This window comes from Tachypleus tridentatus, chromosome 7 (assembly GCF_004210375.1).
Source record: "Tachypleus tridentatus isolate NWPU-2018 chromosome 7, ASM421037v1, whole genome shotgun sequence".
NCBI lineage: Eukaryota > Metazoa > Arthropoda > Merostomata > Xiphosura > Limulidae > Tachypleus > Tachypleus tridentatus.
In genome coordinates, this window is record NC_134831.1 from 27,761,528 (window position 1) to 27,775,318 (window position 13,791).

The 13,791-nt window shown below is 32.0% G+C and overlaps 1 protein-coding gene across 1 annotated transcript in view; it reads right to left on the reverse strand.

Annotated features, from left to right (window-relative positions):
• The window catches only part of LOC143255344 (contactin-3-like), a 228,193-nt gene that overhangs the window by 172,763 nt on the left and 41,639 nt on the right, over nucleotides 1-13,791 (reverse strand). The window lies entirely within an intron of this gene.

Below are 13,791 nucleotides of genomic sequence, written 5' to 3' on the forward strand. Positions count from 1 at the left end.
TACAGTTTTGACCAAAATGTTTGCATGTTTTGTAACAAATAATATCATTATTATTAAGATAGAATATAAATAGACTAAGCGCTGTCAAACCGAGAAATGTATGTTATATTAAAAATCTACATATGTAATTTGTATAGTGAGACAGGTTAAATTAGTATTTCAACAAAACCTCACCAAAACAAATATAATGAAAAAATATCATTCATACTTACTATAAACAGGATCTGTTCCCTTATATCAGTTCGTATTAAACATTCATTACTTGGTTGGTTCTACTCGTACTTTAGGAACTTTTACAAGGCAACATAACATGATATCTATGAGGTTTGTTGTAATGTACCGTGGTTTCATCAAAACTTGTTAGTAGAAGTCACTGCAACTCATCCTGAGTAGCTGCATTAAGGTGGTGGCTAGCAATTTACCTAGTTCAGTTTTGTCCAACAGTTTTCAAAGATATTACAATATGGAGATTTTTGCTGATAATGAAAATTTTGTAACGTCATCCTAGTCGAAAAAATCCCATAATATACGCGAACTGTGGACAGTGGCATTGTCACCCTAGAACACAAAGTTATTGCCAAGCCTTGCCCTAGCTTATGGAAGAAATATAATCTGTATGTGATATCTGAAAGAGGAGTCATTGTCGTTCCCATGGAGGATAAGAAGAGCAGATTTTACACTACGATTAATAGCTGCCAAAAACGAACTGCCCATCTTCTGTGTGTTCTCTTTAGGAAAGACACTCTTTCCTCACTGTTCTTCAGGCAAAGGACAAACACAAATCCTACCATCAAGTTTAACAAGTCCAAAACAAGACTAATCTGAAGAAATGACATATTATCAATGTTTTAACTTTAAGTTTAATCTTGACAAAGTAACACTGCGTTGGCAGTGAATTATGGTTAATATAAGTTTCAAGATAGCCTTTTTTATAAAATAACCTTGTTTGTTCAGCTCCTTATTCACTTTTTTTCTGAATACTCTGTAAAGAATGTATTAATGCTATTCCTGTCATAAGATATTGCTAATCTTCTTTTAACTTAAATATGTTAATATGTTCAAAACATATAATCTGTTATAGTTTTGTGTTTTTCGATATATACCAACATACTTTCCTAGAACGATTATACCAACAGCACACTCTTTTATACAAATCAGGTGTGTGAGTGTGTGTGTTTTGACAAAGAAATGCTCGGAAGAACTTATACAAACCAAAATAACACACCGTACACATTTGATCTGTAATATAATATCTTATCTATCTCTATCTGGCATGTACTCAATAACTATTCCATGAATTTAGGCAGTAACACCAATAATGTTCAGTACATGATGCATTTAGTTCATTCCTTGAATATATTTTTAGAGACTTGCATTTCTAAAACGCATATTTCTCGATTTCAGACAAGTAAATTGCAAGCAAATAGTTTTATTTGTTGTCTAACTGTAACAGTATTTTTTGTGGTAGAGCTTAAGAATGATCCATTAAGTAATACTAGTTGAGGATTATTCCACAATTACGTTTTACTGACTGTTAAAGGTTAATTATCTCGAGAGATGATAGACAAAGTTTCAGCCTAAAATGTAATATTTATGTACTGATACATTTATGACGGAATATCGGTTGCATAAAATGCATTATAAAGTTACACCTATATATATATATCTGCGAGTTAAAAAACAACATTTAATTAACGTATATGTAGCTGACAGTTATGAACCCGTTATTCAATATGGATACCTTATTGCTAATGGGTATATGTATTGTACCGTGCTTCTATAGTACTCTAGAACCGGTCACACTACAATAGAACGCAACGTCTGAAAACTGACGGCAGCAGCTGTTAATCGTCAAAACTACGGTGACAAAGCGCCAGCTTCGAGGGATTATAAGAGCGGTCAATGCAAAAATTTCAACATTCCATAAAGCCATGTGATCCATTGATACTGAAATGCTTTCTAATAAAAAAGAATTACGATCTATACCATTGTGAAGAAATTTAGTTTGTACAATAAATACAGACCTGCATACATATATAGAGAAAAAATTTTGAAAAAAAAACACTATGCAAATTACATTTACTTTAGGACATGAATTACATTACACTAAAATTTACATTTCGTTTGTTTATTTTTTATACAAACTGTGTATGTGTTTTCATATAGCAAAGTCACATCGGGATATCTGCTGGGTCCACCGAGGGGAATTGAACCCCTGATTTTAGCATTTATACAAAGTAAATGTTCTTAATACTTCAAAAGTTTATTCGTTTTCAAATTATAGGGAATAATATTGAGAAAAAATGGTTGTATAATAAGTTTAAAATTTGTAATTTGTGAATCAAATTAATTATGACGTAAAGCTATAATACCCCTCAGCACGGGTCATTTATTAAATCTGAAGAAAAGGGGCTGAAAAAAAAATGATTTCCTGAGCTGGAGAAAAGCAAAATAGTATTAATTCTTATGAAAGAAAGTATTTTTAAAAATTACAGTAAATACTGCTATAGATTTATTGTTGTCTGTTTTTAAAGATAGTTATCAGTGCGGGCCTAGATATAAAATTAGATAGAAATCACATCCAGAGCGAACGCTTATTATGTTTTATGTCTACTCTGTCATTTACGTTAGTCTCCCAACACTCAGATGAGGTATTATTGATTTAACCTCAAAGAAAGATACATTAAATATTCCAGATAGCTGGTACCGAGTGCTATTCTAATGACATTGAAAAATGTACTTAAATGCGTAAAGACACGCAATGTACGAAAATAGCGGTAAATTTTACTGATAACTTATTCAGAATGGCATTTAATACATGAAATTGAAAAGTTTATCAGATTTATTTGCAGTAATATCGTAATATTCAAAATACTAGGAATTCGTCAAAGCGTTATAGTGTTTAAAATTGGGTTTCGAATTACATTCTTATCGACATGATTCTTTTCGTTTTAAGTTTAATGAAAAAAATATTTATGATGGAGTTCTTTATTTCTATTTTGTATATCTTATAATTTTTATTATAAATCTTGAACATTAAAATCAAGCGATTTCAGTTATGCCTGATACCTACTAAAGATAAAGGGACTGATACGAGAAACACTTGATGAGAATTGCAGTGGAAAATTACATTACTTTTGCATATCTCTGAAATCTTAAAATTGACATAAATTCGGATAATATAATTTTGAAACATTTTAAACTAAAAGTTGGAGAAATGTTTGATTTAGTTTCATATAGTTGTAAGTGTAAAATCATTTCTAATTTACAAACATTTCATTAAATCAAAGTTTATCGTTATAATCAATGGCGGGTTGAGTAAAAATAATAATAATGTGTTGGGAGCTATTACAGAAAGTTAATATAGTTTGCACTGTAAAGTCTTCCGACGTAAAAGTGTGAAGTCTACGAAATTAGAACGATAAAGTACGGCGTTCTATTCCAGGTAGAGGACACAGCACATAGTACAATGTGACTCTGTTTTAAGGAATAAACTCATTCACTGTAAAATATGTAGATAACAGTTAGGCCTAATATATTTTGATGTTAGAATCACCTGGATATAAATTCCAGTTTCGCCTCCAGCAAACTTTGATGCTCATGAGAAGTGTATTTCACAATTGAATACACTGTAAAAACAGTATATATCTGAGCTACTATTTCTCAACGTTATTATGTACATCGCGACCTGAGTCAAAACAAACTTGCTGGTGTGGTAATACTTATAAATCTAACCAATAAATGGTACTACTATTGCTCTCTTAGCAGATTTATAACATTTCATGTAATACTTTTAAAAAGTGTTATCACGTTATGTGCAATCAGAATAAGCGTTATTGGTTTACTAATAAAGGTGCAAGAGTAATATGAATATTTCACATTTGTACCCAGAGTGGTAGAAAGGAGGATAAATGCCAGACGTATATAATAGTGTATTTTTTTGTTATTTGAAATCTTCATTTATGGCAATAAAATTTCAATTTCTTCAGTCGTTTCAGTTCATATTAACGTATTGCTTCTATCTCGACCATAGGCGTTGAAATACAAATGCGCACCACTTCTTTATTTCTGATAGACAACTTTGAAACTTTAATATCAAAATATGTACCCAAGAGCAATGTTTTTATTTAAGTTCCTTTTTAGATTTTTTTTGGAAAGGGGTTAAATGGTAAAGATTATATAAACAAATAGTTTGATCGAATAGTTCCCATATACTTACATCAATATAAATGAGAATTGTCTCCAAAAACATTGCCAAAAAAATAGAACTACAAAAATTTCACAGAATGAAAGAAACAGCTTTCGAATGCTTATTTTTTAATTTTATTTTAAAGAGGCTAAAGTAAAAAAAAAACACGTAACATCAGAGTTTCTGTCCTGCTATTTCCTTATATTTCGACCAATCCAAATGAGATGAAGTACATAGGTATTTTAGACAACACCGATATTATAAAACAGACGGATATGAGATTTATATATTTTTTTTCAATTTTGTAGGAGATCAGACTTCAAAAAAATCCAAAGCCAAGGATTTAGGCCTGCTATACTTCTTTATATCGACCAGTCTAGACATTGCACAATCATACCTTGCAACATTCCCAATACAATAGACTTAGTTAGGATTTATGCGTTTCCTTTCATTGTACAGGATCAAGGTAGAATAATCTAAAAATACGCGAATATAATAAAGAGTTTCTAGAGACATTGTGTAAACGTTACGAGTGTTTGTTATTAACAATGGTTTTATTTATACGATGCATGAAATAGAGTATATCATATTTCAACAATACTAGTCTATTAAGGTTTCAGTATTGTGGTAAATCTATTTTTCCAGATATTGTGTTTTAGAAAGCTTCAATACATTGTTCACTACAAAAGATGTATCTCTCTTGATGAAGGTGTGAGGCAGAAACGTTGAAAAATTAACTTAAGACTTCTTAAAACCGTTGCATTCTGAAAATTAAACCACGCACAAGATATATGATGAATATGACAAAGTCTCTTACTGGGACAACGGTAAATCGTCGGATTTACAACGTCAAAATCAGGAGTTCGATTCCTCTCGTTGAATACAGCAGATATTCTGACGTGGCTTTGCTATAAGAAAATGCACAAACTCGAATATGATTGTTCCTATTATTACAAAGTTAGTGATACATATACTAAACAATATAATATAAACGTCATTGTAATATAAAGAAAGAATGTGTTACAGCGTAAATGAAAGTCTAAATCGGGAATTTAAAAAAAAATTAGACAGATTAAGTTATGTAAAAAAACTTTAGTTAAGTGTAATAGAAGAACTGTTCATTATTGTTTTATATTTTTATATAAAAATTAGACCTGAAGACAGCTTCTCATTTGATTTGCTTTCATGCCTAATACATGGCCCGGCGTATACAGGTGGTTAAAACATTGGACTTGCAATCTTATGGTAGGGAGATCTAAGCTCCATCAAACATGCTCACTCTTTCAGCCGTGGGGGGCATTATAAGTGAGGGTCAAGCCCGCTATTTATTGGTAAAAGAGTAGCCCACGAGTTGGTGGTCAGTGATGATGACTATCTGATTTTCCTCTAGTCTTACACTGCTACATTAACAGGTAACGCAGACAGTCCTCGTGTAGCTTTGTGCGAAATTAAACAAACACACTTAACATGCAGTACAGAGACTGTTTTGTTCATTCCTCAAATACGAGAGGAAATTGTTTAACAAAGTATGTTATTCCCCAGTTAGAATGCAGTAAATACAAAACACCACAATCAAAATGCAGTGAATACAAAGTCATCCACATTGGAGAAACTGAGATAACTTTCCAGGAGGGTGTTAGTGAACAAATTACGAATATAAACAAAGAGGTGAAAGAAAGTGAAGTGATTGCACATTATATCTTGAACCATGGTATATCGCAAACGGATTGCCCAATAATTTTTGGAATTATCATAAACTAAAAATTAAAAAAAAATCCCGTTATAAAATATAAAAATCTATAATTAACAACTATAATAGATGGCTTCTCACTAAATTTTAACTAAATGTTTTTAGATAATAAATTAAACATTACTTACTCTGTCTAATTGCATTAAAATTCTCAGTTTAGGCTTTAATTTTACTAAGTAACATAATTCACTTTAACCTAACACTAACGTTTACATTATGTTGTTTATTCACGTGTCATGGACTTTGTAATAACAGTAACGATCGTGTTTATGATATACCATGTGCGAGTTTTAATTTTTAGAAAACAACAATCTTAATTTGAGTGACATAGTTCATTAACGAAATTGTGTAGTTTGGACGAAGTCATAAAGCAAAAACGTTAAATAAATAAAACTACTTGAAAGACCGTATAAAGTGCAAAGTCGTTTAGTTCATTTGTAATTATATGTAGTGTGCTCCAGTTACCATAACGAGAATTAAAAAGAATAATGATCGTATATATGTATATGTATATACATTGTACTTTAAGACCATTCCTTTGGCCCGGCATGGCCAAGCGCGTGAGGCGCGCGACTCGTAATCCGAGGGTCGCGGGTTCGCGCCCGCGTCGCGCCAAACATGCTCGCCCTCCCAGCCGTGGGGGCGTTATAATGTGACGGTCAATCCCACTTTTCGTTGGTAAAAGAGTAGCCCAAGAGTTGGCGGTGGGTGGTGATGACTAGCAGCCTTCCCTCTAGTCTTACACTGCTAAATTAGGGACGGCTAGCACAGATAGCCCTCGACTAGCTTTGTGCGAAATTCCAAAAAAAAAACAAAAAACATTCCTTTGCATTGAATACTTTTGACTGTTTAAATCTACTGTATTCCAAGAACTTTGGGCCCGACATGGCAAAGCGCGTTAAGGCGTTCGACTCGTAATCCAAGGGTCGCGGGTTCGAAAGCCGGTCGCACTAAACATGCTAACCCTTTCAGCCGTGGGGGAGTTATAATGTGACGGTCAATCCCACTATTCGTTGGTAAAAGAGTAGCCCAAGAGTTGGCGGTGGGTGGTGATGACTAGCAGCCTTCCCTCTAGTCTTACACTGCTAAATTAGGGACGGCTAGCACAGATAGTCCTCGAATAGCTTTGCGCGAAATTCAAAACAAACTAAGAACTTTATCTATTTTGAAATAGTGATAAATAGGTGGCAGCACCATTTATGCTGACTTTTCTCAGTCAATGACCCAAAGAAATAGGCAGAAATTTATAAGGTAAGTTTTGAAAAAGTATTTATATTTTTAATGCTCTAATACTGAGTTGTTGTTTTTATTAATAAACTCTTTACGCGAGGCCGATTTCGAACTTGAATTTAATTTCAAACTTAAAACCAAGTTAGCCAAGTTAGAGAGTGTGTTTTTTTTTTTTGCAAAGCCGCATTAGGCTATCTGCTGAGTCCACCGAGTGGAATCGAACTCCCTGACTTACCGCTATACCAGCAGGAACAGGAATTAGAGAGTATGTATATAGTTTAAATAACACAACTATATACAAAATATAGTTAAAGCTAGAAGGTCATTCCATAGAGTGCAATCCTCCGTCACACTTGTAGTTAAGCGCAAAGGGCTATCTGTGCTATGCCCATCGCGAGTATTGAAATCCGGTTTCTAGCATGGTTGTCCACACAAGCCGCTGTGTCATGGGAGAGTCCACGATCCAGCGTTTATCATATTCAGCCGTAAAAAAAATGAAAATATGCCTGTGTGTCCGTTATAATAAAAAAAAAACCTGACTCTTTCAATAGTAATATTCTACTTATTTCCACCAAGTTTAATTAAAATCCAGTTATTTTATACTGAATAATAGGGCAAAAATTGCGGCGTAAGAAATAGATTTTGATGTTGATAAGCAGGATTTTTTTTACTTTTGTTAACTTGCTGTGACCTTCATATTCCATAAAACAACCACTTCTAAGATGATGTATATTCCAAATATACATCAGCTCTATCCCAAATCCATTCGGTCATTTTCGAGAAATACTGCTGACAAACACACGCACAGGAGTGAAAATATAACCTCCATCACTTTCAGTGGCTGAGGTAAAATGGAATAAACGAATAAATTTATAATAGTAGATTTTTTTCATCTTACTAGAAAATTATCACTCAGCGGCAGAGAGGAAACGAAGTTGCTGTTGTTGTGTGAATGTGTTTTTGTTTAAGAGTTTTAACGAATGGGATTAAATATAATTCGTAATAAACAACAGACAAAAAATGATAGAGTGCACTCGTAAAATATATCGAGTTGACATAAATGAATACAAACAAAGATTAACTTACGTAACTTATTAACTTAAAATGAATTTGTAATTAAGACAAAAGAACCATGCTGATTAAAACCTTTTCAACGTCACAAAATTACAAATAGTTAATTACCGAAATTCTACCATTTAGTAAATTGTATTTCAAAATCTGTAGTGTATTCTGAAGAGGTTTACACAATTTGATTAAAAAGAGTAGAGAAAAAAAAAACCGTTTTTGTATCCCAAATAATTATGAAATAAATTTTTGTTTTAAGCAACGTTTCGCCTTTACGGTTTTATCAGGGTTTGCAGGTACAACTGTTTGATATTAGAATACCCGTTAAGTTACATATCTGCTTGTAACGTCTGCCATAACCTGCCTCTAACAACATATTGGTTATTATTATTGTTTAATTGTCGTTATAATATTATAAAACTAACTATACAGTTATATATAATATATATCATTCCACTTTCTCCAGTGTAGCATTAATTCTTTGTACATTTTGTTCGCATGAAGAGTAAACTAATAGTTCTTTCAGTCTTTGTCAGTTGGCACTGTTTAACGGCTTTATGAAACTTTGCTGTGAGTGTGTTGGTCGTTTTTATGTCTTTTTAATTGTTTTGGTATCTGTCTGTCGTAATATTTGTTTCTTTGTATCTTGAAACATTATCGTCGTAAAATTCCTATTACTTCTTTCGTAACAGTAATGTTTTAAACTATTTTTGTGCTTCAGAAAATAGAACGGGACAAATGTGCCGCATCCAAAATGTAATCTATAAAATCATATGTTAAATATATTGAGACCTTTACATACGCGTATCTCAGAAACGCAAGTCAGAACACATCAGTGCAATTTATACATGTGAGCAGCACAAAGCCCCCTCAGCTTTTAGAATAGTTCATATGCAAACACGGAACCCTAAACACAGAAAATCAAAACTTATTTAAAGTTTCTATTTCATAAAAAAGAGATATTTTTAAAGAGAGACAATACATGAAAACTATAGTCATTAACGAAAAAAATAAAGAGATACAATAAACAGTACACGCATTCAAGGTGCATTATACCAATACACCTGAAATTTTTATTTCAACTCCTGCGTTTGTGAAGTATCGAACAGTGTTTGAACTTTAAATTTTAATTTCTTAGCATAGCAGCTATTTACCGTCTCTTTGTGTGTTTCTTTTAGCGAATGATAAAATATATTACAATTATATTTATTTTTATATTTTAAGTAATATATGTCATATGTCAGTGTAACTATGTAATTAGTATAATAAATATACTATAACATAACATATAATTTAATAATTATAATCTATACGTTGTTAGAGGCACGTTACGGCATACTCGAGATACAGAACGTTGCAAGCAGCTATATAATATAACAAATATTCTAATATCAAACAGCTGAATCTACTAACCTGATGAAACCGTAAAGATGAAATGTTGGTTAAAAAATATCACAATGATCTAGGTTATAAAGGTCGTTTTTCTCTAACCTTTTTATCAAAATTAATAAGTAGTAATTAGTAATGACATTTTTGATGGTCTGAAAAGTGGATTGATCATGGTTAACGTATCGGGCGAGGGACCTTAACGTCTAGAGCTCACGACGTGTTGCTTGTTTGTTTGTTCGTTGAATTTCGCGAAAAGATGCGTAAGGGAAGGCAGCTACTCATCACTACCCATTGCCAACTCTTGGGCTACTCTTTTATCAACGAATAGTGGGATTGACCGTAACTTTATAACACCTCACGGCTGAAAGGGCGAAGATGTTTGGTGTGACGGAGACTCAAACCCGTGACCCTAAGATTAGGGATCGATCGCCCTAACCACCCAGCCCGACGTGATACTAACAAATATCTTCATACTTTCAGCATTCCATTATAACAGCGATAACTAATTCTGCTATAGGTTAACGATAATCGCAGTTCATAATTAAGGAAAGCTATGCTTGAGCCATAAGTCTTTGGCCTGGTTGTTTAGCCCATTATGTGTTTATGGTGTCGTTCAGGGGAATACGTAATGATAAAAAAATACGCGTATGAATAATTGTAATGTACCTTAATTGCAATACCGGCAAGAAAAATATTGGAGCATGCAATTTCTGAACATCATGGCTCGAAAGTTCATATATATATATATCTTTTAAATGATCCCTAAGCGAAAGGTGTAGCTTAACCACGTTAATAATATATACTGTATAATATTATTAGTATTTTCAGTTACATGAGTTGAAGTACGTTTGAAAGCAGATGGTCTTTTACCAAAATGTTTGACGTGATTAGATATTAGGCAACGGAGAGATGAGAATGCGTTTAAATTTGTGAAAATGAATACTTATGAAATACATCAAAAGAAGGTAAAATGTCTTTGAAATTAAATTTGTAGAGTAGTATTCATTTATGTTAATAATGGAAATGTGAAACAAAAGGCGATAATTTGTACGATATAATACAATAGATTTGTACTCGTTCTACTTGGCTTGTTGGTATCACCAACAGATTTCTCGCGATTAATAGCTCAACGTGGAATGACATCATTAAGTTTTTTTATTTGTGAAAGAATAGAAGAAACAAACTGTTTATGTGTTGGGAGAAATTGAAATAGAATGGATAAAATATTATGCTCTCAGTCTGCTAAAATTTTGGTATATTTTAACATAATTTTTATTTGATGAATGTCTTAAAACAAAAGCCCACTCTAGTACAGCGATAAGTTTACGGATTTACAACTCTAAAATCAGCGGTTCCATTACCCTTAGTGGGCTCAGAAGATAGCCTGATGTGGCTTTGCCGTACGAAAAACACAAAGACACACTTAAAACAAGAGGTTAAATTATTTCAATATTATGAGAACTAAAACCATTGAGTAATTCTAATAATCTTCCCACCTAAATTAATCATTTAATTCAACGTTAAAAAAGAAGGTGCTTAGCAGTAAATGCAATGTGCGTCTTGAAAAACAACTTTTTGTTATATTATATCTACAGGGTTTGGAGTCTCTTTAAGCCAATGAAAAGTATAAATTAGTTTAAACATGTGAATATTATTATCATATTTCGCCTAATTCAATAATCACTATTATACAGTGAACCAACTGTTTAATTATTACATATATGTGTATAGGGGGTATGTGTGTGTTATTATATTTTACGCATGCAAAGTAAAGATTAACACAGGTTAAATATAGAAAAAAAGTAGTATTTATTTACATATACGTTTTGAAAGACAGGTTATTTATTTGTAAAATAAGCTAATATGCCAGTTAAATTTTATTTTTGATACATCATAATCTTTCTTCTGAAATTAGAACATAAAGAAAGTTTCTTTTAAATGTTCAACTTCAGAAACACCGAAATAGAAAGGAAAAAATGAACAAATAACAGTTTTTTGTGTGAAAAATCCCTTCAATATTTATAAAGTTTCAGGGCTTAGGCAGAGTTATCTATGAAGGTAAAGTGATTGTTGTTGATCCGTGGAAAAGGTATCTAGAACAGTCTTCTCCAGAATTTCTGGTTACATAGTTAAGTACAAAAGAGGAAACAACAATACATCGAAGAACGAATAAAACATAAAAAAGTGGTTACTAAAAGATAATTTTCCATTGCTCTCTTTACGTAAAGACATTTACACAAACAGGCACACAACAAGCATTTGTATTAGAGAAACAAGTCTGAAAAGAGTTATTTATATGATAAATATACCTACATATATGTGTAAATATACATATATATAAATGTCATATTGGTTTTATGCACTTATATCCGAAGAATAAATACTTAATACGATTGTGTTGCTACTTCCTTGCTACTTCCCAAATAATAATTTAAGCACATTAATTATAAATAAGCAAATAAATATTTGTGTTACTGCGTAAATATTGATGCATGTACATCTTTTTCTGAGTTTTTTCCACATTTTAAAGAAAGATTACGACAAAACAAATATTTTGGTTCATGAAGTATTAATTTTTGAAATCTTTCTATTCATTGTCGTATTGTAAAAGACCATTCCAACTGCTTCGTTGTACATCAACACAATACTTCTTCAGCACTGCAGAACATCAGAGAAATAATTTAATAGATTAATAAATGAATTATTAAAACTACTTGTTTTTGTACCTTAGGAAATTTTTATTGTAAATCATATATAACCTATATAAAACTATAATTGTTCCTTTGTACAAATTATTTTACAGGATGTTTGTATACCTACTTGCCCAAGTTCATCCTCAGCAAATAATTGGTTAAAGTGGTTTTAAGCGAAATATTCTAGCACTAGAGGGAGCTATTTGTAAAGTATTAAATGCGTATGAGAAAGAATGATTTCTAATGTTTCGATGTTATAGTCGTCCATATAGACAATATGGCGATACTTTACCGTAATTTATCGCTAATAGTTTTTGAGAGAGCGGAAAACATTGCTTCTAATGCTTCGATAAACACTTGTCTTCCCTAGAGACTGAGGCGATATCTTGGAAGACAGGCAAGTCAGGAAAATTAGTGTTGTTGGTTAGAAAGAAAGCGACGAAGTATAGAAAAAAGATTAGAAAGAGGCAGTAACAGATATATTTCCTTATCTAACAGTGTATTTTGTCATGGTTTTTGAGATGCTAGACGTGAAGAAGTTTGCGAGGAGAATTACTCTAATCTAAAAGCTCTGTGTATTAGGTACTTTTTTATTTGTGATTAGAGGAAGCTTGAAATCAGTGTCTTTCAGCATGCACATCTCTTTTATTATTATTTTCTATTGCCCAGTTTTTCTTATTCGGTGCTAGAAATGATTGTATTAAATCTGCAAGCGTTTTAATTTTGAACGTGGTTAGAAGAAACTGTATTAAATCTGTCATTCTTTAAATTTTGAACATGGATAAGAATAGCTGTATTACATCTTTCATTCCTTAACTTCTGAACATGATTATAAATAACTGTATTACATCTCTTTTCCATTAAATTTTGAACATAGAATATGTTTCCTTTGTACTTTGATTCGATTGTTCCTTTCTTAAATAAACTAACTTTACTTAATGCTGGGATGTTTTAATATTTAATTTGCGATGAATTTTCAAAACTGATTATAAGAAATCTAGTTTCTCACATCAATTTTAGTTGTTTAACGATGAAATAAGTTTCAAACATTAACAATGTCTAATAGATTTTTTAAAAATAAAATTTAGTGCTATATAAATAGTTGTTTTAAATGATAACGAAATGTACTTTTCACGACATTTATAAATCTATAGGTGTTATAGCATTGAAACAAAACAAATACTTATTTTCTTAAGGAAATGTTAATTTGCTTATTTAATTTCCACCAAAGCTATTTGAAAGGTGTCTGCGTTAGTTGTCCCTAATTTTGAAGTGATTAACTAGAGTATGTGTGTGTGTTTCTAATAGCAAAGCCACGTCAGGTTATCTGCTGAGTCCAACAAAGGGAATCAAACCCCTGAGTTTAACGTTGTAAATCCTTAGACTTACCGCTATACTAGCGGGGGACGATAAGAGGAAGGCAGCTGTTTGCTAGCGCTCTCTGCCCACAAGTAAAATACTAGTGTCTGGCTAAA